The sequence below is a fragment of the Pan paniscus genome, chromosome 1 (assembly GCF_029289425.2).
Source record: "Pan paniscus chromosome 1, NHGRI_mPanPan1-v2.0_pri, whole genome shotgun sequence".
Taxonomy (NCBI): domain Eukaryota; kingdom Metazoa; phylum Chordata; class Mammalia; order Primates; family Hominidae; genus Pan; species Pan paniscus.
The window spans coordinates 16,293,387-16,317,284 of NC_073249.2; the positions used below are offsets into that span (position 1 = coordinate 16,293,387).

The following is a 23,898-nucleotide window of genomic DNA, read 5'->3' on the forward strand; positions in this document are numbered from 1 at the left end:
TTTCTCAGGATTCCACAAGTTACTTCCTCCTTCCTTTGTTCTCCTCTACCTTTGCCTCTTTTAAAAAGTTCTAAGTTGCCAGCCAATCGGGACAAATATAGAATGTGAGGTCCCGTTCCAGCAAATGGAAACCAGACACAGCAGTAAGGTGAACGCGTCAAGTTATAAATGACCCCGTGTCCTTTGTTCGGTGTCCTCTCGAACAAAGTGGCAAAACTGCTGGCGAGTGTACTTTCTGCAGAAAGTAGAAATGGCCTTGCCGAAGAAATTAAATTTATGTTCAACTGCTATTTCTTTACGGCACCGAGGAACAAGCATTTCTAATATAACTATATAATATATAACTATTGATATCAATTTATAAATATCAACACCTTTTAATCAAGTTCTTTTCTAGATAAATGTGGATACATCAACAGGGCCTCCCTTGGGTATTCTGTGCTCATCCCTTGAGAGATTCGTTTTAATGAGAGATTCCCAAGCTGTTTGACAAAACAAGGGTAATTAACAGGGCAGCTGTTCTTCTGACACCCAATAACATTGATAACAAGAGAAGGAGCCTTATTTGGTCAAAGGAGTCTACAGGTGTGACTGGGGCCTGAGTTCTGGTCTTGTCTTCATGAACATAGTTGTTTATTGTTCTCTGATTCAGTTTCCCATTCATTTTCCCTCATACAATCTATAAGAAACTTCCTCAAGGGAATAAACATTATTTTATTGATCTTTATTTTGTTCTTTGATAGCTACCAAATTGCCTATACCATTGCAAGTGTGTGTTCAGAAATATTTCTATTTGAATTAATGAACTGAGTAAAGTCAATCTCCCTGGCAATTACATGAATATAAAAATCCACTCCCATCTAGGTTCTGTTGGGGGACATTTGGGAGTTCCATTGTCTTTTACTAATTAAGTTCTCTGTTGATTTCTACCCTTCCTGATTCCATGAAACACTCCTTCTCTGTTGATTTATTTTTTCCCCCTCCTGGCTCTGCATCCTTTCTCTCTTTTGAATATTGCCTTAAAGCTATGACTCTCAGCACCCAGTAATAGCTCACATTATGTAAGAGGATATTGTAAAAGTCTCTAAAAATTTCCAGAACAATAACAATTTAAATTCCCATCCATTAAAAACTAAATAAATAAACCATATTTAATTTGGGTGGAGGGAATTGGAGAGGAAGTTAGGGAATCAAATAAACAACAGGATGTTGTAATTTCCAGAAAGCTGGGAAATGTCTGCCACAGAGGCTCAGAAAAAGCCCATGTACTTGTATTAGTCCTGGGCGCAATCATCTGTAGCAGACCCTGATAGGAATAAATCTTGTTAAAACAATACTTTGCAAGGGGTGCTGCTTACCTGGTTTTGTCCATTCTGGGTACTGGAATCACGACAGTCAGAGTCCCAAAGTGGCCTCATGGGTCAGGCGGTCATTTAACAATACTCGGAAAGGTTCCTAAATTCGGTAATTCTGAAGTCAACAAAAGGTTCCTGAGAAACAACTGAACATTTTTATGCCTAGAAATTTAGAAACTATTCATTCTACTCTTATTCTACTAGTGGTGACACTCAAGAAGTATATTAGAAACTCAGAAACTAGCTTTTTCCTCTTTTCAACATCTGCAATAAAACATTTTCTATCTCCTCTGCAGGTTGTTGTTTGTTTGTTTGTTTTGAGATGGAGTCCTGCTCTGTCGCCCAGGCTGGAGTGCAGTGGTGCAATCTCGGCTCATGCAGTTGTTATTTTTTGAGGTGTCTCTCTTCCCTAAACTGGTAACTACTGTCCTCCCACCCCTGCTACCATGCACTCAGGAATGGGGCCACTGCAGCCGTTTACATGACCTTGCTATCTGGCCGGAGCTACTTAGATGTGGATAGTCCTTTTCCGGGTTTAGCCGCATTCCCTGCCCTGTATTTCACTCTATTTATCTGAATTTAATCTGAGGAATATAATACAATCAATCAAAATTATATAAAATTTTAGGCTGCTCTGCAACATCTCTTTCAATGATTATTTGATGTTTGCATCAATCATAACACAATAAAAGGAACTGGTTGGGCTTAATAATTCACTTTCAGTAGCACAGGTTGAATCTGCTTAATCCGAAACTCTGAAATCCAAAATGCTCCCAAATCTGAAACTTTTTGAGTACCAACATGATGCCCGAAGGAAATGCTATTGTAGCATTTCAGATTTCAGATTTTCAGATTAAAGATGCTCAACCAGTAAGTATAATGCAAATATTCCAAAATCTGAAAAAAAAATCCAAAGTTCGAAAGACTTCTGGTCCCAAGCATCTAGGATAAGGGATGCCAAACCTATATTATGTTTAACATAGTTCTCTCTCTCTTTTTTAGGTCATTTAAATTTATTCATCAATTGGCCAATGTATAGAAAGAGATGACTGTTTTAAGGAGAGCTTGAAGGTGATGTACTTTCTGGGTCCTTGCATAGTTTGAGAATGTCTTTCAGTTAACATCACACATAAGTGACACTTTGGCTGGATACGGTATTCCATTGCCGGTTCACTGTTTTGGAACAGGGTGCTGAAGAGAAATCTGTTCATTCTTTGGTAGGTAGCTTTTTATTCTCTATATTTCTGTAGGCATCCCTGTCTGAAAATCTACATAATTTTGAGTTTATTCTCGAAATTCAAATTCTTCTCCCAGCTACGATTAAATATTGATCTCTTTAAAAAATTTTTCCCTGGTGCTCTGACACTACTGTCTAAACTTTCTTCCAATTATTATTTCTTACATCTACTCTCTTATCTTCCAGGATTCTCTATATTGCTTATATTTTACTATTCGGTTTGTAAATATATTTTGTGTGGATGTGTTTGCTTTAAAATGTAGTGTATTCAGAGAAAGTCTGAAGTATAGTAATGCCAACAGATTAGGGTAAGATTTTGCCATTGAAAAGACAGTTTGTTATTCACAGTTCCCAGGAGGAGGGACACACCACACACCATAGGGAAGCACCAAGGTGGATCAGGAGGGCCAGGGAGACCGGGGAACTGTGGGCCAGAGCTTTTATTATTATTTCTGCAGGAAGGAATGGGTGAGGCAGAACATGCAGGCTTAGGCTTTACTAGTTTGAAAAATTTCAGCAGGCTCTAGGGCATAGGAAATGTCCTCAGTGTCTGATATCTTGCCCTGCGGTAATAGGGCAGGTGGGTGGATAGTGGCCTGAGTGTGGGCTTTGTATTGTGGTTTGCATATGAAGGGTGTGCTCACAGATGAGTTGTTTACCATCTTTAGGAATTAGTTAACCTGGAGGGACAGTCCCTCTAGAGCAGGGATGTCCAGTCTTTTGGCTTCCCTGGGCCACACTGGAAGAAGTAGAATTGTCTTGGGCCACACATAAGACACACTAACACTAACGATAGCTGATGAGCTTAACAAAAAAAAACTGCAAAATCTCCTAATGGTTTAAGAAAGTTTACAAATTTGTGTTGGTAGATTTGTAGATGTAAAGTTCCCCTCAATCATCTTGAGGACCTGAATTTGACAATTTCCAAATTGTTCTTGTGTTTTTTATAATAAGTAGTGTTTTAGGAGACCTTTGTTCTAACTGCTGGGAATGTGCTTCTTAGCATTAACCACATTATCATTTAGCAGATCTGGTGGTTTTCTGTTTGGTCTTCCTTCTGGAGGGAGGTCTACATGTATGTTAGTCCCAGCCTGTATCTGGATGGCTCACGGTTCAAATCTTCAGGCTCACATAAAAGGAGAAAGGAGAGAACAGATACATTTTTAGGTAACTTTCCTTTGCCAGGTCAGAGACTCACAAATGGGAGAGAAGGAAGGAACTAGAATTTGAGCTATTTGTTGCAGGAAATGTCACCATGGAAGTGGCTTTCCTTTTGGTCTAGCAGTCAGGAATTCGCGGGGACAGTGTTCCTTCCATTTCCCCATGTCACCCTCATTAAATCCAGCCATAACGTACCCCAGCTCTCCAGCTGGCATTGGCTGAGAACAAGAGCCACTCTCAGGAGTGGAGTGGGTAGGGACAAGGATGGACTCAGGGAGACTGGTTGAAAGTCCACTGCATCAATGCAGGCCAGAGGGAGTGGGAGCGACTGGATTCTGGGTAGATCTTGAAGCAGAATGGAAAGGATTTGCTGATGGTTGGGATGTAGAATATGGACTCTAGAATTTTTCCTTTTTTACATGAGCAACTAGAAAGAATGAGGTTGATATGAGAACTGAGATGTGAAGGACTGTGCAAAGAACATGTCTGTGGTAAAAATGGAGAGTTTGGCTCTGGACATGCAAAATTTGAGAGCCTATAGAATGTCAGAGGAGATGTTAAGTGTGTGAGCATGCAATTTGGAAGGCAGGTCTAGATATTAGTATGAAAGTCTTCCTCCTGTAGATGTCTTTAAAGCTGTGGGATAGGGGGTGAACACGGAAAGATCAAAGACCTCCTAAGAAGCTAGTTTTTGGAAACTAGAAAGAGGAAGGAAACCCGCAAATGAGACTGAGGCTGAGAAGGAGTAGCCCATCAAGTATTATAGGAGACACCGAGTGTGAAAAAACACACTTGAAGTGTTTTGTCTATTCTCTTACTCAAAAATAATCAACACAGAAGACTTCTGTGACCCAATATGTGAGGATTTCTTCCTACCAGCAAGCATGCAATCAATTCTGCAGCAGTTATCAGCACGTTGTCCTCCAATCCAACTCCATTCTGATGATGAATACCTAGAGGTAGCATCAGATCCCTCAGGTTGAGGGCTGTGTCCACAAGCCTGCCCCGTTTCCAATGCCTATGGAAAGCCCAGGTTGGGGTGGGGCTGAATCACCCATCTAATCCTGCCGTGGTCTTTCAGGTGACCAGCACCCATCCTGAAGCTACCTAGGGGCCGCCAGCCATTAGTCAACTCATGAGCATACAAAAAGATATCACTTTGGAGACTCCAGGGATTTTAGGATTCATATGCCAGGAAGTGGGCCAAAGACCAAATATACACTTCACAATGGCAGAGACCAAAAGAGCAGGTGTCCTAGAGGCCCAGAGAAGAAAGTCTTTTGAGGAGGCAGCAGTCATCAAGACTGGGACACTGACCCCTGGACTTAGCAATGCACAGATCCGGATAATTGGACAAGAGTACACTGAGAAGACCGGGAAGAATGAAGGCCTAGTCAGGGCAGGTTTATGGAACGATGGGAGGAGATGCAGTGGAACGGGCAGCTGTCAGTCATAACTACCACTTCGGAAATGTAGCTGAGGGAAGCAAAGAAAAGACACAGCAGTGGGAAGAGGTGGCGGGATCTGGAGGGTTTTGCCGTTATCGTTGTACTGTCATTATAGCTGTTAGGAAGAGAGCTCTTGCTGCCCATTTATTCTCTAGGGAGGGAGAAGCCAATGACAGGAAAGATTGAAGGATGTTGTCTTGGAAACTGAGAGGCAGGCGAAGTGGGGGATTTCATAGTGGGATTTGCAGGACTTCTTCTGATGCTTCTTTTTTTCTCAGGGAAATACAGAATAAGGACAAGAGCTGAGAGTGAGGAAGAGAAGGGTCTCTCTGTGTGTCCCATGAGGCCTACGCTACCTGCCAGCCCTGGGAAGCCTAACATTGCCACGGCCCCTCCTCCTTCAGGACTGTTTCTTTGCTTCTCCCTTTACTGAAAATCAAGTCTTTATGGGTTGAGTCTTTACCACTTGGTAATTTCCAGAAAGTTCCCTTCTTGCTAATGCCCTTTGCAAATTGCTGCTGTCTACTTTATGAATTAACAGGATTTATGCTTGATGTGGCAGATTTCTTTCTTTCTTTCTGTGCTATCTTTCTTTCTGTGCTGTCTTTCTTTCTGTGCTGTCAAGGCCTGTCTTTAGAGGAAGACTTCATTCAACTTAATAACCCAAGTCAGCAAGTTTTCACGGAGTGCCATGGGCCCCACACTTCTAGCCCAGAGTCTCAGCTAACAGCAGGTGCCCCCACCCAGCACCATCACGTTTTTTATGCAGCACAGGTAAATGCCCCCAGGAGCAGCAACTCTCACTGACACTCTCTCCTGCACTTTACCACTCAACCAGCGCATGCCCAGGTCACCTGGGTGTCAGGAACAGTCAAAGTAGCCCCCCATTGTGCTTGGAGGGCCATTGCCTTTGACACAAAAAAAAAAAAGGAGGAAAAGAAACATAAAGCTGGATGACTGCTCCCCATTTTGCTCCTGGTTGGTTATATTGCAGGGTAGAAGGCTTCACTTTATATTTTAAAGAAAAATAAAACTTTAACTGCTTCCTATATTAAAACCTCTATGACAAATTTAGTCAGAGACTTAAAAAGCACCATTTAAAAAAATAGACTATAGGGATGTGATCCATGTCGGAACCTACTTACCACTGCTGGCTACCATCCAGAAAACATGAAACAGTGTCCAAATTACATTTTTAGAAAAGGCTATCCTTGATAATATATAATATATCCTTTTATTCATTATTGAGACCCAAAGTTTAAGGCATTTGAGAATGTTTCTTTTAAGTAACAGAGCAAGGGGGATGGAGAGAAAGAAAGAGAGAGGAGAAAATGTAAGTTAATCTGTTTGATTGGGGCAAAAGCTTTTTAGAAGCTCTGCAAAGAAAAAATACGAAGATAATAAAATAGCTGTTGGAAAAGAAATTCATTTTGATTGATTATAAATTACTTAATTTGCTAATAAAATAGCTACACTGTAGCTGCCATTATGATTGCTACTATTAAAAGGAAATACTTAACTTGTAGGCACTATTATTACCAGTTAAAGGTTTTTGCTTTTTTTTTAAAGTCAAATAACAAAAGCATGGAAGGAACAAATTAAAGTACCAGAAAAAGGAAAATCCAATTTGTAACTAAATTTTCCACAGGATGATTCTTTTCCCACCCCCTTACTTCTTCTTCTTCTTCTTCTTCTTTTTTTTTTTTTTTTTTTTTTTGTATGTTTCTTCCACCCAGGTTTGTTCCAAATTAAATTCTGGTTTTTATCCATTTAAATGCAGATTCCTGAAAAGCAAATAATATGACATTAACAAAGAAGAAGAAACCCTGGCCCCGAAATTACCTAGTGAAATTGTCTTTGCTCAGGTGTGCGGGGTATTGGAGGTGTAATAACACTGAATAGAACAACTCCATCATACCTCTCCACGGCTGCTTTAGTGAGAATTGGTTGGATGTTAACTTGGGACTTTACCACGGCAAAGCAAAACCCTGTCAACAAGCACAGGCAGCGTGCAGTTCCCTCACACACACCTTGTGCCATTCAGCACTGGGTTTTCATTGCCTCTGCAAGAATCTGCCATGCCTGGGGTAGATGTTGGGTGGAGACGTGGAGGTGATTGACAAGTCCCTAATTCCCAGAATTTCACAGTGAAGAAGGGAAGATCGATGTGTGTGCGAATGACCATAAATAGCGATAAAAATTTTAAGGGAAATGAGAGTGCAATGAGGGAGAGAGAGATTGTGATGGGCCCCACCGGTGGAGGAGGCACAATTTGAAAAGAGCTTTGAGATGTTACAGGGTCTTTGACAAGCACAGGTGCTCAAGATGGAAATGTAGCCCTTCTGTGATAACTACATTTTCTAACCCTGAGCAGGTGTATATGTGGGGGAAGGGTGCCTAAGGATCTGTCAACTGAAAAATGGTGATGTTCATAAATCAGGCAATTTATTTCTCATAAAGGGCTGCAGCCTGCAGGGTGGCCACCCTGACAGGCTGGGAAGCAGAGCCTCCAGCCAGGCCAGCGCGGGCCAGCCTGACACTGTGAGGAAGGGACAAAGGGAACAGAAATTTATGCTGAGTGGGATGCCCAAATATACGTATTTAATAAGCTCTAAGAAGAGTCATGAATATCTATGGGAGGAGAAACATGCACGTGAGCGTTTTGAGCTTCATGCCCCTTCATGGGTCCCAGATACAAAAAACAGCAGCATTAACATGACCTGAGGGAGGAGTGGGCCCTCTGATGTCAAAAAGTGAAGCAGAGAGCACAAAAACATGTACTGTGGTGCATTCTTTGTAGACTAGCCAGAACCATTCCCTGGCCAGTGGTCTCTTACCAGTCAAAAAAGGACAGGTAGCATCTGGCAGTTTGTCAATATCAGTGGTGGAGTCTTTGGAAAAGACTTGTTTCTGTCAAGCCCTTGGAGAAGAAAGCCTAATTGTGGTTAGTAAGGGAGCAGGTAAAACAAGTGTCTGAGCCTCCATCCACCATGGCAGAGAACTCAGTTTTCAAGGTTACTCTGGGGTTCTCTTGGCTAGGAGATAGTCCATTTGGTCATTTGAGGGGCTTCAAATTTTATTTTTAGTTCATGGATTACTTGATTTAGTAGCCCAATTATATCAAAATTATATCCCTGTCTCCTCTCTGCGGCCCTTGATCCAGTAGCTATATGGCTGCAGCTATTCCAGACATCATATCTAGACCCAACAGCTGATGAAAAAGAGCTACGGTCTCCTCTGGAAGTGCTTTCTTAGGAGACAGAAAACCCTGGAGATCTTTATCTCATTTCTTATTGTTGAGGCTGGAGTCACATGTCCCCTCCTGAATCAACCCTGGCAACAGGAAATGACATCATTGTCCTCAAACCCAACTGGCTCTTCTGTGGAGCTAGTGGTGGAATCTGCACCTCCTGAGGCAGGAGGCTGAGCAGGGAATGGATAGACACCTGAGCACAATTGAGGTTCTGACTGCAAGGAAGAAAGAGAAAATACGTGTTCTGTTTGCAACCAGTAGTATCTACTAATAGGCAAATTATGACCATTTGACTTGGAAATAGGAATATCCATTCTGTCATTGAGATCAGTGGTTCCCAAATTCAGCTTCCTCTGATTCAGTTCAAGACTCATAACAGAAGATGCTGACTCAGCAGGTCTGAGTGTAACTGAGCACAGGCTCGGCTGCTTGCTGCTTCCAAAGCCAATAACAAGGATGAAGTGCAGTGAAAGGAAAGTGACTTTAGTTCCAAAGCTAGCACTGGGAGTAGGGAAATGGCCAAGGCTCATGCTCTAAAGGAACCACTTCAAAAGTTTGGGCTGAGTACAGGGGTTTAAAAAGGGAACTTTGATATAGGAGGCATGCAGGAGTTGTGTGGGGGTATAGGGGATGTTTGTCTTGTTTCAATGCCTATCTTGAGTTATGGTCCACCTGGAGCATAGGCTGGTGCCATCTCAACAATGGACAGCCTTTAGAGTGTCCAATCTTCAAGTGGGGGAGAATTCCACAATGGGGCTTTTACACCTGATTTCTTTCAAATTTTCCCGTGGAATTTCTTAACAAGCATACAGTTGGATAAATGTGCATGGTATGAGTTTAACAAGCATACAGTTAGATAAATGTGCACGGGGTAAAAGAGTGTATGGTGGGAAAGGGAAGAGAGGGGAATTTCAAAGTAAATTTCAAGGCTATGTTTTAAAACTAAGGGAAGAAAAGGTTTCTGTAATTTGCTTCCAGGTTTCATCTTGAGACTAGGGAGAAAGGAGAAAAAGAATTAGAAGGAAGTTTAAGGATGTGTTTTGAAGCTAACCTTCTGGATTGCATGAGAAGGACTCAGAAGTCTGCTGCCTGGATCCATGCTCACTCATGGGCTTTGTATGCTAACAGAATGATGTGGTGGAATGACTCAGCTCTCCTCACTGCCACTACTAACTGCAATGTGAACTCACTCAGCACACAACATGCATGAGCTGGTCTGTGCAGATACTGCACAGGTGCTGGGGCTGAAGCAGAGGCACTAATGGGCCTGGGTTTCCAGGGAAACTTATGCCCAGTGAGAAGTCCTTAGCCTCAATAAAATGAGATTCTACTAGAAGAGATTTATCAGTCAAGAATGGGTTTGAAAGCAAATATCAAAAAGCCTGACACCAGTGCTTTGAATACAGAGGGATGGTCCTTATTTTACTTACCCCATAAATGTGGAAGGAGGACATGCAAAGCTGGTGCAGTTGGTCATAAGTGCCATCAAGCACCTGGGCACACTGACATCCAAGTGATCCCATGTAGCTGAGGAAGCATGGTCTCCCAGCAGGGCAGTGCCCAGAGAGACAGAGTACAGTCCTTACTTGCCACTGTCCCCAGGGCGGGGCAGTGGGATCCTTTCCGCAGTGGCTATGTCCAGGTCACACCCCACTTCTTATCAACGTCTAAAGGAGCTTGATACCTTGATATTCTACAAACAGCAAAATGGCCAGGAATGTAGGACATCTCACCATGGACTAAAATATATGTAGCTTACTCTAGTATAATATAATATGAATATCAGCATGCATATATATGTGTTTAGGACTATGTATAGTGAGTTCAGTCATTAATTTTATTATGGTTTTAGAGGTTTAAGTTACAGAAGCTCTCAAGCTATTAATTATATACCCCTACGTAGATGTCTGGGCACATACAATAAATCACAACATGATTTTAGAATAAGCCTACTTCCTTCTATAGTAGTAAGGAACAGATTCAATTGCAAGCACAGCAAAACTCCAAATAAAAATAACTTAAATTTAAGACAGAATTTTTTTCTCTCACTCACTTAAACCTGGAAATAGACAGTCCAGATCTGGTATGTTTCCTCTACTTCCTAAAATCCTCAGGGACCCAGACTTGTTCTATTTTGCCACTTTATCAGCTCTGGGCCTTGATCCCAAAGGTGCTGCATGGTCCAGTGTGGCTGCTCCAGCTCCAGTCATCGCATCACCAGCTCATTTCAGATAGCAAGAGCAAGGAAAGGAGAATAAGGTAATGCCCTTGTAAACCAAAAGTAACATTCTAAGCCCACCAACCAACTGATGGATCCCTCTCTCAGCTAAGGGCATTCCAAAGTAAACCTGAAAAGGTAGTTCAGGCCATGATGGGCAGTGGGAGTCAGGCATGCATCATTATACTCTCCTCCCTCTGGAATTCAGGCAGAACTGACCAGCATTATCATTAAAAGGTATCTTAAGACTGACAAAACAGACTCTTTGTGGCAATAAGATACCAAATTCCAACCTAACTCTAGCATAACATCATATAACACAGAACAGGCCCTGAAAGAAATCAAAGTATTTTACCCCAAAATATATTTCTTTGACATATTTTGCAATGGCCCTGCAAAGCTGTCTCTTGTGAAGAAAATGTACATTCTGTAGAGAATCTCCTTCCCTTTCCAGGTCTTTTCCCTGATCCAGGAGAGAATTAACCAAGAATCTGGCCCCTTTTAGATCTGATAAGAGCACTGAAGCCTGCTACCTGGAGGCTTCATCATAAGAACCTTGATCTCCACACCCTCTTATCTTAACCCAGACACTCCTTTCTATTGCTTCCAGATCTTTAGATAATAACTTAACTCTTCCAACCAATTGCGAATCAGAAAATCTTTAAATCTATCTATGACCAGGAAGTCTCCCCTGCCCCCCAACCCCCTTCCCATTTCGAGCCAATGTACATCTTATATGTACTGATTGATGTTTGCCTGTAACTTCGGTTCTCTTAAATGGTACAATCAAGCTGTAAACCAACCACCTTGGGTACATGTTCTCAGGACCTCCTGGGGCTGTGTCATGGGTCATGGTCCTCATATTTGGCTCAGAATAAATCTCTTCAAATATTTTACAGAGTTTGACTCTTTACACTGGTACCCCAGCATTTTAAGGACCCTTTCCAGAAGTTTCCCACTACTCTTGTTGCAGCCCATTGGCTGAAATCCAATCATATAACCACACTAAGCTGTATGGGACAGGAGAGAATTAACTCTGGGTGAAACTGCCATTGCAAAATTATATCTGAGAAGGTGAAAAAGAGATCTGACCTAACCAACTCCATCTTGCTTCTAACCTCCAAGCTGCCCTTATTCATTCCCGGGTGTAGACTCAACTAACTTTGGGAGGAATTTAGTTTATAGTTTATAGCGTAAAACAAAGAAGATAACAGCCCTTTCTCAAAACAAACTGCCTTCTTGGCTCGGGACTAAACTGCCTTTGTAGGACTAACAAATTAGCCAAAAGATTATGGTTTAGGACTCATGCAGCTGGAGGCTACAAGATTCTGACCCTTCTCAAATTGTTCCTGGGGATAACATCACTATTGTAAAGCCTCAGATCAGTGCTTGAGATACTTTGCAGATCCTGCACTTGGGGGATCAGCTGGCACCACCCAGGTCAATAAACGGGCTCATCTGATCTTGTGGGACCCTCCCAGGAACTGACTCAGTGTAAGACAGCTTCGACTACCTATGATTTCATCTCTGACCTGACCAGTCAGCAATCCTTACCCACTGGTTGCCCCCTACCCACCAAGTTATTCTTGAAACCGCCAATCCCCGAATGCTCAGGGAGACTGATATGAGTAATAATAAAACTCCCGTCTCCCATACAGCCAGCTCTGTGTGAATTACTCTGTCTCTATGCAATTCCTCTGTCTTGATAAATCGGCTATGTCCAGGCAGTGAGCAAAGTGAGCCCGTTGGGCGGTTACATGGGTAGCCATATAGGCCAGGCTAAAATAGACAAGGACAGCTAGCAGGCTCAGCTTTCCCTCCTTGCTAAGGAATCACTGAGACCTCAAGCAAGATGTGAGAAAGTCCAGTCCAGTCCTTTCAAGATCCTATTTCTCCTCCCAGGCCTGTGTCCCAGTGAATCTTCTCTGTGTTCTCTGGGACAAACCTGTCCGTGCAAGTAGGCACTGAAATGATATTTTCCTATATTTTCCAGAGAGAGGGGTGTGGGGGCTGTGGTATTTTTAAGTGACATGTTGTAGCCCCTACTTCACCATTAGAGGCATGCAGATTATAATGGATGGGCTGAGCTGGCTTGAAGGACCCTAGGAAGGGCAGACGCTGGTGACTTCTATTCCTAAATTAGCAGTGTAAAGTCAGTGCAATCCTGGCATTTAAGAGGATTTGCCTTTCTCGGTGCATCTCCCTAAAGTGAAAGCTGCAGGTGCTTATTACCAGGACTTGGCTTCCTGCTTTCGTTCTGTGCATTCTTTCTCTTTGCATAGTTTTAACAGTTGAGAAAGTGACATGGCCTGCTCTGGCATTTGACAGAAAGAGAGCAGATTCTAGGTCAGAGCACTTGAAAAGGGCTCTCCCACTTTGCTGAAGCCTTGGGCTGTGACACTTGGCTGGCCCATACAACGAAATATGCCTTAACATCCTGTGAGTTTGATCTTTAATTAGTACCTGTGCATTATGTATCAATTATATGACCTCCTCCTAGCCCTCCCTTAGCTTTCTAGAATTAGCAGGGCAGACCTGGAATTCCACAGGGAACTAAAAAGGACACTGTCGCAAATAAGGAAATAGATCAAATTTCTAAGTTTAGCAGCGACTTCGCCTTCACACAGAGATTCCCAGAACGCCAAGCCTCGGTGCCAGTTTCTGTGGCCCGTGTCCTCTCCTTTGAAGTTCATGTACTACGCATAGCAAGGCTGGCAGCTCACACTATTTGTAGATGGGTGATAGAAACATTACCTATCCCTGCTTCCTTCTTGCTTTCCAACCACGAAATGGGGTGGGCTAGACCTCAGGGAGGCAGCTCCAGGAACTTCACCCCTGGCTCAGTTTCCAGAAATAATTGTGGTGAGCACCCTAACCCCTCAGGGGCTGCATTCTAAATGGCTCCTAATATGCATGCCTGGGGCATAGATTCAGTCTCCTCCAGGCTGGAGGGGAGTGGAGAGTTCTGAATCCTAGTTCCTGTAAATTAATATTAAGTTCTGTAAGAAAACCCTTTTTCCTCTCTATAATTTTTACCGGGCAAAGAAAAAACACCCTAGTCATTCCATAAAGCCTAGATTTCCCCAAGAGATTTAAACTCTGTTTTGTTTGTTTTTTTTTCAGAGCACAGTTATTATGCTGCTGCATTTCTGTATAGAAATGCCTCACGGATCTATTTCTTGCATTTCCCAGGCTTATATGTTGATTCCCTGAAAACCATATCAAACAACTTTTACTTCAGCTCTTGCCACCAGAATTATTTCTTGGTATGTTAATCAGATTTTCTGAACCCTAAATCACGGCTCATTATCTAATGCATGTTCAGACAATAAATGACTTAAATTATGACTGACCTTGAAAATCTGGTACATTTAGTTGACAAGTCCCTAGGTCCAGCTAGCCAAGTCCGTGTTTTTGGGTCGTCTGCCCTGTGGCATGAATAATAGCAACATTTATGTGCTTTCTATGTTCCAGGTACTGGGCTAAATGCTTCAAAGACACTCCTCAAAAGGGCTTTGACAGAAATGTTGTTCCTGGCTTGGGAGATGCAGTGCAGAATGGCTTTTCACATGCCATGGCCCATTCCCTTGCCTTCCTCCACCATAATGGAGGAGCAAGGAGAGCAGCCTTCCCATCCTTCCTTGCAGCTGTGGATGACCATGTGACAGATTCTGACCAATGAGATACAAGCTGAAGTTTCTTCTCCTCTGGAGAAAATAACAAAGCCTTATTCAGAAGGATTGGTCTTGTCTGCCTTCTACCTGCCTGGAACTCAGACACAAAGCCCAGAGGAGCAGCATGAGGAAGAAAGTTCTTTAGAAAAGGAATTTAGAAAGAACCTGAGTCCTTGATCTCTCTCCTGAGCCATTCCACCAGCCCTGGACTTTAGACCCCCAGACACCTGGTTGTGTGAGATGAATATCATCCTTTTTAGTTAAGTTTGGTAGTTGAATGCTCTGTAACTTACAGCCATGTACTAGCAAATGCATAGCTCTTTGTCATGTAAGTGTCACAGGATCCTTCGGGCGTTACCTTTCCAACCAGATACCTCCGTGGCCTTTACCCAAGTTTTGCTAGGGCCCACTGGACTCATTCTGCCCACTTAGCCTGGCAGGCTGCACCCAGCTCATGCTACCAGCCCGGATCCCATGCCTGCCAAGGGTGAGCCAGGTGGTGTGGTGCTGCAAGGGGTGTGTGAGTAAATGATCACAGGGTCTGGCCACTGTGCACAGCCAGGCACGTTGGCTGCGGCAGGGAAGGCAGCTCCAGGTGCAGGTGCCTGACTCCCTGAGAGGCTGCAGCTGGACCAGGTGTACCACAAGCGGCTTCCACTGCAGGCACTGGGGAACAGAGTGGCACCCACAAGCTTGGAGATGCCAGGAACTGCAGAGCCCCAAAGAGGGTATTACAGCCCTGGCTCGGGGAGCTCCTAGGTCTGGGCTCCCCAAGGGGCTGCAGCTCTTCTCTCCTTCTCTCCCTTTTGCCCACAACGTGGCGAGCAGGGGGTGTGTTTCAGCCCTGTTATGTTGTTGTGTTACAGCTCTCTCAGTCCCACCATTCAGCAGGTCATAAGTTCTTGTCTGACATCCAAGAAGAATGAGGTGTGCAGAGAACTGTACTGTGAGCAAGGTGAAGAAGTGCTTTATTGAATGACAGTACAGCTCTCAGGTGACCCAAAGTGGGTAGCTCCTATCTGCAGGCAGGTTGTCCCGACATCTCCCTGAGTCTGACTGAGTCCAGCTGAGTCCAAGGATTTTTATGGGTTCAGAAGGGAGAAAGTGCATGCTGATTGGTCTGTGGGTGGCCCAGAAAAAGCACCAGAGGTTTTCATTCCCGACTGTGGACTCCACATGGAATTGGCAGCCTAGCCCCCAGGCTTCAGGCCCTCCCTGTTTGAAGGTGGGCTTCACCAGAGACCTGCCCTTTTCTGCCCAGAAACCTGTCTGCCTCCTGCCACCATCTACATGTCACCCATGGTGCCCTGGCTGTTCATGCTGAGGAGTGCCTGCAGGCCCACACAAAACCACCCTCAACACCCCCTCGGCCTCCCTCCTGTGCTCCTCAGTGCCCAAAGTCCAGAGGGGGCTGAGGCAGCCGGGAGCTGGTGTATCAGCACTACCTCAAGTGCACACACACCTGGTCAGTGGTGACAGCACCCAGGCTCGGCCACAACTTTGCTCCAAAATTGGAGTGGGCGCCGGGAACAAGGAGAGGCCAAGCAGCAGGAGCAGGCACTTCCAAGCCTGCGGGAGCAGGGGGACTTCCCGGGTGCCCCAGAGCACAGGGATGCCCAGGTCCACAGCTGCAGCTGGGAGGCTGCAGCTATGCCCAGGAGGGTGAGGCTCCCACCCCTTCAACTCAGAAGAGGGCATGGCTCCCACCTGTTGCTGGCTCTGTATGGCTCCATGGAGTGCGCAGCCCTAGCTGTGCCTCCCCCATTGCAACCAGCGTCTTCACAGCGGCCACCCCAGATGGGCCACCCCTGCCATCATAAGGAGTCTAGGGCAACACAGGTTATGTCAGATAGGTTATGTCACTTGTTCAGTGCCACTCAGCCTACCAGTGGTAATGCTGGTGTACGCTGAAGAAAATGACTTAGGTAAGTCTCAATCAGTTTAGAGGTTCATTTTGCCAAGGTTGGGAATGCGCCCAGGAAATGGAGACACAAGCCACACACAGTAGGACCTATGGCCTGCATTTTTTCCAAAGAGGAGTTTCAGGGCTTTAATATTTAAAGGGTAAAAAGTTGGCAGGAGAGGAAAGGAGGAAAGACAAGAGGGAGAGGATGGTCACATTCTTGTGAGATTTCGATTAGTGCTCACTGAATCTGCGTATTGCATGTGAAAAGGAGAGGGTAAATAGTCAATTATGCATTTGTCTTGTGCTCAGTAAATCTGTACTTTACATAGGATAAAGTCAACAGAGCAGAAGTAGAAGTTAAATATGAATTTGTCTTGGAGAGGGTGGTGTAGGAGATGACTTCCAGTCTCCTCTTGTCCCATGTCCATGCAGATAAGCTGTTAATTCACACTGTCAAGGTGAGGGAGGCCACCTGGAGAGACATGTGTCCTTTTATCTTGTAGCTGTCTATTTAGAAACAAAAGACAGATTTTTTGTGTGACTCAGCTTCCAAGCTTTCCTTTTCCCTTTGGTGTATTGAGTTTGGGGTCCCGGAATTTTATTTTCTTTTCACACTGACATCTGGGTGTGTCCAACTCCAGCATCTGCGCCTGAACAGCATGCTCTCTGCCTCCGTAAGAACTAGAAATCTGGAGTTATCAGGGGCGCAGAACACTTCTGCAGTCACTTCACCTATTCTCTCTCGGTTTCCCAAGTAGTCCTGTTAGTTCAACTTCCCGTAAAGAAATCTGGTCCAGAATCTCATCAGGGTTGGCTGGGCGTACCTCCCTGTCTGTGTGAGCCTGGAAAGGCACATGCCCCAGTCCCAGCTAGGCCTAGGTGGGGCAGCCTCCCTGGTGTCTTTACCAGCCCTGTGGCATACACTTGTATATGGCCTTTCATGTAAATGTCTCTTTTCTAAAGGAGAACCCAGTTTTAGGTTCCCTTAAAAGAATTCTTAGCATGTTTCTAAAAACCCTTCAGGAATCCAGAGGGCAGCTGAACCCTTACTGATGATCTTTCTATGCCCCTGGAGTGAGCTGGCATATCCAGACCCACAGGGCCTTGTCTTTCCGGGCCTCATTAGGTAACTGGGCTGAGAGGCCCAACCCTTGGGGCTTCCTAACCTGTGAAGCTGGTCACCCAGTATTTACAACAGGAGGGTGGTGAGGCACCAGTTCTCAGTAATACAGAGTCTTCACTATGTGGACTCTCTGGAGAATATTTCAAAGCGTAATAGTAAGAGGAAATGCTCTTCTCCAGAGAAATCGGCTAAATTTTATCTCATGAACACTGGGACTCATGAAATAGGTTATTGATGGGGTTCAGGACATGCTACCCCAGAATACGGCACCTTGGCATTTGAGGGAACAGCAGAAGCAGGAAAGTCCCTCTCACTGTCCCTCAACCCTTCTTCCCTGATGGATGTCATAAAACCCAGGAAAACCACTCTTCGACTTTCTCCTGCCCTTCTCCCCTGGAGCAGGTCAGAAAACCTTCATTTGAGAAGTGCCTTCCTTATACCCAGAGAAAAGGAACATCCTTATTTTTGAAGACACAGGGCTAGAGATGAGTTGGAACAAATAGGCCTTGCTAAGTTGTCCCTAGTTATCACCATTAGGTCATCTCCTTTGTCCAATTATACTTCTCCACAACTGTTCATTCTTTTTCAAAACTAAATATAAAAATAGACAAGTTCACCTGTTTCTTTGGATCTTCATTTCTGAAGGTTTCAATGTCATGAAAAACTTAAATACATTTGTATGCTTTTGTATTGTTAATCTGTCTTTTGTTATAGCCATGAACCTAACAATGGAAGAGGAAAAGAAATCTTTCTTCCCTGACATTATATATTCCTGATGTGACCTGCCTTAAAAAAACAAAACAAAACAAAACCCAGTACCCAATTAGTATTTCACTTTAACAATTCTTTCTGCCCTATTTTCCTTTTATTATAATTTATTTGTAAAATTCTGTTATACATATATTTTTGGAGGCCACCTGAAATCTCCTTTTCATGGGGAGGAGAATGGTATGTAAATAAATAAAAATTCACTCACCCAAGGACTTCACTGACTGCTCCTATCAGATGCTCCTTTTTCCATTGCCAACTTTCCTCAAACTTGGGATGGTCCCCTGGGACCACGCAAAATCTAATGGGTAGTGACAGCTTGTCCATCGCTCATACAGACTAAAAAAACCAACATCAGCTGAGAGTCCTCCTAGAAGAAGACATACGAGGCCTCCTGTCAAAAAGAAAGATGGACACAAGATTTCTCAAATGTAATTAACTGTTTTGACAGGCAATTATTTTCCTCGTTCAATCTAACTGAAACCTTCAGAGCCTGGCAGTCAGGGTTCCCAGGTCAGCATTTTTTCTTTTATCAGTGGGGTGCCTTTCTGACACCTGGTGACTCCAGCCACTGGGGTGAGGCGATTAGAATGGAGCTGGCAAGTTGTACCAGAAAGGATTGCTGCAGTCTGAACTCTGAAGAGGCCAGCAGCATCACCACCTTTGCCAGGTAGGCCTGCCATTGAAGTACATTTTCAGAATGTATGCTTGTGACCCTGAGATTTTAATAGTGGATCTATATGTTAAATGGGGAAAAATAAAGAATAGAGATCTTGATCCAGTTATCGTTATTGATTATTTCAAGAGTATCTCAACTTTCCGTTGATAATGGGAACCCAGTTCTTCCCACTATAATGATATTGCAGGCATTCTCTCTGCTTTTTTTCTTCCATGTGGTGGTTATTTAGGGACAAATGCTTTTAATCATATTTTAAGATGCAATTTGTATTTCAGATTGATAAAACTCACCTTCAAGATGAAATATTGCTGAGAAACACTCCTTTTTCTTGGGCCAAACTTATTTTTACTTTCAATACTATGGTGGGTTGTGCAAATGGTCATCAAGTCTTCTCCTCCCTGTTATCCACACCCTTGCACATAGCTTTGTAGCTCCTCCCATCCATAGGTGAAGTCTTCCTCCATCCCTATGTCTGGGTTGTCTGCGTGACCTTCTTTGGCCAATGGAACAGTAGAAAATGGGATGTAAGCCGAAACTGGGGAAGCACGTGTCCACTGGAACTTGTCCTATTGCTGTACTTGGAACCTTCCTGCACCACGTGAGTCAGCCCAAGCTAGCCTACTGGATGAAGGTTGTCATGAATGTAGTCCCTTCATTCCTGTTGCTGGCCTATGGCAGCCCATGTGCAGAAACACAGCCTACAAGCTGAATGGTAGCAGACCACAGACATGTAAAGTGAGCCCAGCCAAGGTCAGCGAACAACCAGCCAGCTGAGCCCAACCCAAATTGGTAATCCACATTATGAGCTAATAGATGGCTATTGTTTAAGCTACTAAGTTTTGGCATAGTTTATTACGTAGAAAAAATTAACTGATTAAGATATCCGGCCTCGTGCATGGAAAGGAAAATTCCGGCATGAATTTCTTAACCCCATGCTAAAGGATAGTCAGATAAGCCCTTGTCATTCAGGAGCTTATCTGATAGCACAGTGACTTAGAAGAGTTTTCATGTTGGCTTTCAGTTCTGAACAAGTGCATACGATCTTTTGGGCTGTGTTTACATTTTCTTTGGTGCAAAATTACATGTGACTGCAGTCTTCTTTAGCTCACATTAGTCCAAGAACTTATGGCAGAGACTGCTAATTTTCCTCCAGTATCCATTCTTCCCTTTGCAAAGACTGGAGCCAGACTGTCTGGTGATTCAAATCTCATTTCATTACTTATTACCTATGTAAACTTGGGCAAGTTATTCATGTCTCTGTGTCTGCCTTTCCTCATTTGTTAAATAGGAATAATAATGTATCTCCCTTGTAACATTGTTGTGATGATTAAAGGAGATAAAATAGAAAAAGCTAGCTATTTCACAGTAATTGATGTCTAAAAAATTCGATGATGTGAAATACAGGCCCATGTTTTTGCAAGGTTAATGAAATGACAGGGGTGAGCATGTGCAGAGAGCTGGCTGAGATTCCGAGTGACAGGGCTGTACGGTATAAATTCCTTCCTGTCCTGGCCACAATTTAGCATTATGTGATGCCATCTGATAGCTCTATATCTTACATTTTAATGGGGACATTTAGGGTCCTGTGGATGGCTACATTTTTCAGGGTAGTAGCAGCAATTTAGAATCTTCCACTTAATTGGTGACTGTGTCATCAGCCTGATCCAGAGATATTGAGCAGGGATTATTTTATTTATTTATTTATTTATTTATTTATTTATTTATTTGAGACAGAGTCTCACTCTGTCACCCAGACTGGAGTGCGATCTCAACTGACTGCAATCTCCACCTCCCGAGTACAAGCAATTCTCCTGTCTCAGCCTCCTGAGTAGCTGGAATTACAGGCACATGCCACAACCCCCGGCTAATTTTTTGTATTTTTAGTAGAGATGGGGTTTCTCCATGTTAGCCCGAATGGTCTCGATTTCCTGACCTCGTGACCCGCCTGCCTCAGCCTCCCAAAGTCCTGGGATTACAGGCATGAGCCACCGCACCCTGCCGAGCAGGGATAATTTTAAGAATGCCAGGATTTGACCTCTGATCCCTGACTTCCAGAAATGGGGCTACTATTTCCCTACTTAATCTATACCCCCTTCATGCCCTTACGAAAAAGGACAAATTCCTTTCTTCCCCCTTCACATATTCTAGTCCACGGTCTAATAGTGAACTACCTTCACCCATGCCGATGAGGGCTATCACCTTGAGAACTGGAAGACAAAGAAGATAAGAGGAGCTTGGGTCCCTGTGGAGCCTCGCAGAGCAAAGAGGAACTTTGCACCACCTATCAGTTTGGACTTTACATGAGAGAAGTAAATCTCTATCTTATTTAAGCCATTGTTATTTTCATCTTTGTCAGCCAAACCAATATCCTAACACAGTACTGCTCTTATAACTAATGTCAGTTTTTTGAGTAAGTAGGGAGGCTAGATGCACTAGCTTTCTATTGCTGCTGTAATAATTTACCATACCTTAGTGGCTTAAAACAACTCACATTTATTATCTTTCAACTCTTGAGGGCAGAGGTCCTAAAATCAAGGCATTGACAGAGCTATGGTTCTCCTGGGACTTTAGGGGAGGAATCTGTTCCCTTGCCTTTTCCAGCTTGCAGAGGCTGCTCACATTCCTTGGCTCATGGCCCCTTCTCCCATTGGTAAAGCCAGCAATGCCAGGTTGGGTACTCTCATCACATCACTCCAACCTTACTCCCATCATCACAGATCCCTCTGACCCTCCTCTTTTGCCTCCTTCTTCCATTTATATGAACTCTTGTGACTACATTGGGCCCACTCAGATAGTACAGAATAATCCCCCCATCTCAGGGTCATCAGATCCATAAGTTTAGCTACATCTGCAGCCTTCATTCTCCTTTGCCATATCACCTAACAGATTCACTGATTCCAGGATGGGACATCTTTGGGGACCAGTATACTGTCTATCACTCTGAACAAACCATGCCCTTGTTCTGAGAACCACTTCTTCCTCATGTGCACTGAAGCCTGGAATTTTAATGTTGGAGAGATATTCCTTTTTGTTAAAGTACTCTGAGGGAGATACGACTGAGCCTTCGAGACCCTTCAATTATTTAGCTCCTGTAATTCCGACTTTCATATTCTAAGGTAAATGAAAGAGAATTACAACCCGTACAAGTAAGTATAGATGAACTCGTATCTTCCTCCAAGATTCATAACCCTTCAGCCCCGGGACTTGTAGAGCTTATTTTTGTTTGTTGAGACTGTTGCAAGCTATTTACAAACTATGAGTCTTCAGCTCTCTTGAGCTAATATTAGGATTCAGGTCACATAACTGTCCACAGAAAGACACAAATTGAACCATGTTGCTTCTATTGAAATCCTAAGAATTCTAACTGCATTTTTTAAAAAAACTTTGTTTTACTATTTTTTTCTTAATTTCATGATAGGTATTAACTGCATCTTAAAACCTACAGTGTTTGCAAGTGAGACTGTTATTGTGAAAGAAGCATGCACTTTTGGGACTAATAGATCTAAGTTGAAATACCATCTCTATGATTCATTATTTGTGCAATCTTTTTCCAGTTATTTAAGCCTTCTCAACCTCAGTTTCTTCATCTGTAACATGTGTTTTTTACATACATTGTAGGGTGGTTCTGAGGACTATAGATAATATTTTAAAAACACTTCTAGTAGTTCATGTTTAGTAAGTAGTCGTGATTATTTATCCTCCAAGTATATATGTGCACTCAACAGAGTAGGACCATCTTCCAAGCTGGCCTCTGTGAGGAATACAAAAGGTACAGAAGACACCTGCCATGTGAGGCAGTTGGGGCATTGTGATAAGAATTATCAATTAAAGCAAAAAAAAAAAAAAAAAAAAAGGGGAGGCATATGATCTTGATCAGTTTTTTTTTTTTTTCTGGGCTTTAATGTCCTAATCTAAAAAATAACAACTAGATTAGATAAGCCACAATGTTTCCTCCAGCAACGACTTTCCGTTGTGCTAAGAAGCACCCTCACTGTTGGTACGTATGACTAACCCATGAAATAAATAGGAATTTAACCAACTGAAAATGCTAGCTATGTAGGAAACCTCAGAGGCACAAGCCAAGAATGAAAAGTTGATCCGTCTAGTGCTAACCTCATAGCTGGAGCTGAGGACCTTGCAAATGACTTAACTGTCATTCAACCGCATCACTTTTAGTGCCTCCTTTGGACTTGCACTGTATCCTGGGGCCAAAAGGCACTGTGAACTGGAACAAAATGGTAGGCAGCTGATTTAAGGAGAAATTGCACACAAAACACATAGGAGGCCGTCGCTTCAGCCACAAAAGTGCACCAAAGGGAAGCATTTAATACTGCCAACTGAGTGTGGAGCTAAATTATAGCCACTGGAATGCCATCGGTGCTGAGTTAGTCATCCAACATTAATGAAAATCTTCCATTTGTTCACAATATTTTCTGATATCTTTCGCTTTTTGTCCTTCTCTTTAGGAAATAATAGGACATTTTCAACTTGAGTGCTGTTGTATTTGACGTTTTCTTTTAATGTACAATTTTCTACCAGATCACAGCAAGAGTAAATTATATGTCAACCAATGATTTCATAACAAAGCTAATTTCCATTTGATGAAAGGAACAAAAGGTGGCAATGTAGTCAAGAACATCCTTTTATGCAAAGTGACGGGCTCAAGTACAAAGCTTAGGAGGATCAAGCCCAGAAACAGCTACAAGAAACAGGCTGTGAATTTGAGGCTGCCTATGGTGACAGCTCCCTGAGAGGATAAGGGCCAGGAAGAGGAACCTGGGGAGGCTGACTGACATTTCTTTGTGTAAGTACTAATGGGAAAGCCAGCAAACTCAAACTCCATGGAAAATAAGAGTCCATGCCTGATATACACAAATACAGAAGAGGTTGTTGTCATACATGTGGGATTTCAACAGTTTGAGAATGCAGAGCGCTTAGTTGATAGAGATGCACAATAAACGTTAGCTGGCAAATAGTCCCTGTTTATTGAGTCAACCCAGTTGTGTTTTCTCTCAGTGTCCCATTGGGAGGCCCTGGAATCAGAAATTACCTGCCCAGCTGGGCGTGGTGGCTCAC

At 43.3% G+C, this 23,898-nt stretch overlaps 1 protein-coding gene across 4 annotated transcripts in view; it reads right to left on the reverse strand.

Moving 5' to 3' along the window:
- Positions 1 to 5,643: 5,643 nt before the first annotated feature.
- The window catches only part of MAP10 (microtubule associated protein 10), a 104,372-nt gene continuing 86,117 nt past the window's right edge, over positions 5,644 to 23,898 (reverse strand). Inside the window, exons 5-8 of one of the 4 annotated variants that reach the window (XR_008621733.2) lie at positions 18,352 to 18,537; positions 14,026 to 14,379; positions 9,885 to 10,147; positions 5,644 to 6,985 (exon numbers count right to left, since the gene is read on the reverse strand). The gene's annotated coding sequence lies outside the window, so the exon portion shown is untranslated. Of the gene's footprint in view, positions 6,986 to 9,884; positions 10,148 to 14,025; positions 14,380 to 16,375; positions 16,760 to 18,081; positions 18,538 to 23,898 lie in introns of those variants that run through there. The other 3 variants (XR_008621747.2, XR_008621730.2, XR_008621739.2) reach the window with 3 other exon arrangements.